This window comes from Atractosteus spatula, chromosome 4, assembly GCF_055471065.1.
Source record: "Atractosteus spatula isolate fAtrSpa1 chromosome 4, fAtrSpa1.hap1, whole genome shotgun sequence".
In the NCBI taxonomy this organism is placed as follows: Eukaryota; Metazoa; Chordata; class Actinopteri; order Semionotiformes; family Lepisosteidae; genus Atractosteus; species Atractosteus spatula.
This window is the reverse complement of record NC_142709.1, coordinates 62,679,522-62,684,915: the sequence shown is the minus strand read 5'-3', so window position 1 is coordinate 62,684,915 and position 5,394 is coordinate 62,679,522.

Genomic DNA, 5,394 nt, shown 5'->3' with positions numbered 1-5,394 from the left:
TTTTTTGCCTCTTCTAGTAAAAGCCTGCTTTGCAATCATGTGGTTATAACTCCATTATTGGGTTTGTGTTTGTTTTGTAGCCTGTATAAGATGCAAAACCTCTGATTCTTTTTGTTCCAAAGCATTGGGGAATTAAGAACAAACTAGCTCCCACTTTATGGAGATGAAATGCAGTACCTTAGGTTAGGTATCAGGTGAAGTATCAGGTGAAGGCCACCTATTTCGAACAAATCGTAACAGCAGATTTCAGCAGTCACATAAACTTCCGGGAATTCCAGATACCTCTTGCATTGCCACGTTTGAACTAACAGAAAGATTTCCTCTATCATTTAATGATGTTTCTGTTAGTGATAAAAGCCAGGACAGCATGATCTTAGCAGTGTGTTTTCCATTTCATTTCTATAATAGCTTATTCTCAAAGCCACTTGTGAGGTATACCAATAAGAGTATAATGACTGATAGATCTCTTTTAACCAATGGCTGCATCTTTTAAAAGGAAATGATTAAACAGACAAAAGTTCTTTTGATTTTTGGACTTTCTTCTGCTTTTCAAAAGACAGAGATTTTTACAAGTAGAGATGTACATGTACTGTAGCTGTTTGAATCAATTGGTAATCTGTCACACAGTCTTTGTGGTTAATAACAGGTTTTACAAGATATGGAAGATTAAGTTCAGGTGTGTCACAGACAAAAACAATGAGGAAACTAATAAGGGTGGTTAAAGTTCTGATGCTCTCAAAATGTGCATGAAAAGAATTAATAGATAAATGTATGTTTAATGAAAAGGTAACACAATTGTTTTTGAAAAGTATGTGCTCAAAAGGGTGTCTAAATACCTGTACCTGTTTGCATTATTTATCACACTGAACCTTACACAGGAGGAAGCAGGAACTAAGAACTATGTTATATTAAAATATCGCATTTTCATATACATTTTATTTAGTTTTTTGCTCTAAATTACTGCACTGATCATTAATAAGGTCTACAGAAAATAACTATTCTGCTTTACCTTTTGGCAATATTAAATCATTTTAATGTCTTTGTGAACAGTACGCAACATTCATTAGTGGAACACTAACTCTTACAGTAACAGTATGTTTCTGTGTAGCAGGTCTGAAGATGAGGCATTAAAGAAAATAGTTGCTATCCTTAGAGACAGTGAATGACAACCAGAGTAAAGATATGGAAAGTGGGTTGATATATTAAACCACATGCACAGATCCCTCCTGTTGTACGGAAGCTGTACTTAAACAATATACTGTTCAGCAGTGACAGGTTGTACTACTGAGTTTATGGTAAGGTTCTACCTAGAGATCTGATCAATCCAATTAAGAGAAGTAAACTTCTCTTTAAAATTGACTGGGATAGCCACAATTACTGAGAAGGAATCCAGTATCCAACTTAATGTTGCTGTGCTTGATCTTCTAGAGCAGTGAAAAAATGCAGGCCCTGACTTGCAATACAGCATACATACAATATTTAAATTCCAATATTTAATAATAATAATATAACAATTGATTATTCCAAAATGGTCATGGGGCTTAGGATATTCTAAGAACATTAATATTCAAGATGTTCTGGTTTAAAATCCTATCACTATGGAGCACACCACTCTCATTGTTGTCTATTTACACTGAGAAGTAAGTGTTTTATATACAGTAAGCACACATTCTGAAAGCAATTTAGATAAGGAACTCATTGGGATACAGAACATGTTTTTTTTCAGATTCTGTGACATTTTGAAGCTGATGTTAACTGACTTAAAACACTTCTCTACGTTTGACTTAAGTTCTAGAGAATGATATTATATTTACTCACTGAAATTTGAGATTTGAAAAGTACCATTCATTTCACAACTCACCTTTTTGGAAAAAGAAAACAGCATCAAAGATAAGGGTGGGTAAAGGTTGCCTTTCACAAATGGCTTACAGAATCTGTCACACTGTAAACAGCTCCCAAACACTGCCAGCATTTTCCTACGGTCTAAATGGCATTACACTTAGTCAATAACAAAATATTATTTTAATGACATACATTTTTCAGGTGGAATACTTTCAGTACATATTATAATACAAACATCATCTTACTGGCAAGAAATACAGAACAGTTAAGATAATACTCAATGCCTGCAATTCGCAATGAGAACTTCTGGTGGTTTCAGACTTCTTTTGTCCTTTCAGTTATTTGGAATACCTTGGTTGTATCAATAGGAGGATAAATGGAACTCACCCGTTTAATAGTCTGTTAACGCAAACTGACACCACTCTGTGAGAGGAGGAGTAGCAGCGCATTCTCAGGTGATATAAACAGGTTTGTTTCCGAAAGCCTTCACAATGCACTCAGTGTTGGAAAGCAAGGATGCCTTCTTCCACTTCCACCTCGCTATGGCTGTTGCTGCTCCTGTTGCTCATCCAGTATATGGAAAGTCAGAGATCTACAGGTATGGAAAAATGTACCAATGTCTTTATAGAAAGTATAAATATCTGGGGGGGGGGGGGGTTAGAAGGATTTGCAGTGATATTTGAGCAACAATTTTAGAAAAATATAATTTCACAAAGAAAAAACACTATTTAATGAAACAATAATTGGAAAATTTTCCCCCAAACAAGGACGTTAGTATGGATCTTGGTACTGGTCTCAAAAGTTTTAGCTGTGATGAAAAACAGAATTAACTCTCGTGTTTTCTAACAAAAAGATTATCACCTTTTTTGTCATATTTTAAAATATTACACAAACAATTAGAGTGGGAAAAAGTAGTAGCAAACCCTTGTAGTAAGTCAAATAGTCTGTAGATGCAAATCTGAAACTCATTAAAGGATACAAACACAAGACAGCTGAATGGTAACAATCATTCAAAATAAATAGGAAAACTACAGTACATGAATTCAGGGAGAGTATCCATAATTTCACAGTGTTGCTTTTCTTTTATTCATTCAGGAAAATGTTCAAGTTACCCCCCACTCTGCTGTTCTGGTCTGAATAGCAGTTGTAACAGACAAAACTGCTTCTGTGATGCGTTCTGTGTTGTGAACAAGGACTGCTGCCTTGACTATCAAAGCACTTGTCTAGGAGGTAAGGATATTGGTTTGCACTAATCATGTTATTAAAGTAGATCACCTCTGGATATGAATGGCATTCTATAATTTTGCTTACTTAAAGCTTAACATTGTTAAGTCAGAAGTAATGAACAATTGGATTGTCTTCAACTTTAAAAGTAAGATCAGCATTTCATTTAATCTAAAAGTTTAACACCAGTCATTTAATTTCTTTATATGTTCCTTTTGTATCGTGGAACATTTTATTTCATTTTAATATTTCAGAGACGTCCTGGTAGTGCTGGCTGACTTGTCATTGAGATAAACAAAGTTTATGCTTTTTTAACAAACTAAGAAATAGCAGGACAATAACTGATGATGAACGCTAAATGAGAACACATTACGTACATACTGTATGCTAAGTTTACATGCAATGCTCATGTTATCTATGGAATGTGTAATTTCAGCATTTGAAATACGGATACTGTACAGATTCTCTAAACCTTAAGTGAAAAGGTCATTATTGTAACTAGACTATACATCAGATTAAAAATAATTGTGAACACTTCTGCACAGATACAAATCAAGTGCAATCATATAAAATATAATCTGCCAAGTTAGGTAAAGATACATTATTTATTATTTGATTTATATTACTATACATATGTTATGTACTGTACAGGTACAACATATATTGCTGATATATATATATGAATACTTAATGATTGGTTACATTTTTTGTGTTAATTTTAAACAAAACATATTACCTCACCAAAGTCATATTTTGGAGATATTATGGTCCAATTCACAATACGTATTATATTATTATTGAAATAGTTACTAACATAACCATTATGGTCCAATACACAATAGCTGTATTTTATGATCTCTGCTCTTACTGACAAGCATCTGACAGGATGTGCTTTTTTTTCAAAAGTCATAAAGACATTATTGTTTTCATCCGGAAACTGACAAGAACAAATGGTTGTGTCCTGAAAGGTATGCATTTTCCAACAGCACAACAATTGTTCTGTAATAATTATTAAATGTAACATCACACCTTTTGCACACAAGACATTTATCGTCTGGTTAAGCTGACAAGCATGTTTTTCTGCTTAATACCGTACATGAATGCAATAGGCATTGGATTAAATTTCTTACCCAAGTATGTACAGTAAGATGCCTCATAATTTTTCATTGCCTTTTCTGCAGATTACAATTGCTGAATGTTATTAAGGTGTACAACTGATATGACGATTTGGCAGTATTTTCATTCCTTTATTTTGTTTTCTTGTTTGTTTGGTAATATTTATTGTTTTTAAGTTTGATTACTTGTTAACCACCTCCAAATATGAAGTTTTTTTTTTAAATCTTAGAAACTAATTCTACCATTTCTGAGAAATGTTGTCATTCATGTTATGTGCAGTATATTAGTTGTCACAGTATTTAGCTGCCTACAAATTTGTGAATGCAGTCTCTGATTTTTGAATGTGGAGGTATCATTTTGAACATCACACGGGAATATTTTAAATATTGATTTCTCTTCTTGTCTTCCAGATCTAGGGACCATTAGTACTAGCACAACTGCAGGACCACCAGCCACCAACAGCACTCCAAACACCTCACCAGTCCATACGGAAGCTCTGAACTCCAGCACATTGGCTCTACTGACTGGAAGGACAACCTCTGGCTCTACTAATGGTGTACTCTTTGACTCAGCAAAAACTGCCACCTCTGAGGCCAATACGTTCACTGTCAGCAATGGAAAAGAGTCAGTTGAGACCAGTAGCTCAGCCTCCACAGGTTCAATGAGCTCAACAAATAATTCTGTGACACATTCTGTGAGTAACTCAACATTGTCACTAACGTTGATTACCACAGAGAACATTACACTATCAGAAAGTACTGTCTCTGCTTTTACAGGTCTATCAGGTGTCACTGACATGTCTATCAATCGGTCTCTGCCCAATGTATCCATACTTACAGAGACTATAGATGTGACTACTGTTCAAATGCCACAGAATGGTACACATCTGGCAAACAGCACCACCCCAATTCCATCTCAGACAGCCATGTTTTCTACAGAAAATAGCAAACTGCTGCATAACAATTTAACAACAGAAAATGTGATTTTCACTGACACAACCACTACTGTGGCAGAGTTACAGACTACGTCTGCAGAGTTTGACCACACAATCACAAACAGGAATGAAACAGAAAATTCTGGACTCTCAGAGAGTGCTACTCCTGCTTTATCAAGTCTACCAGGAACTACAATCATGACAATGAATCCATCTCTGCCAACTGCAACCACACCTGCACAGAACTCACCAGTAACAACAGCATCAGAAAATTATAT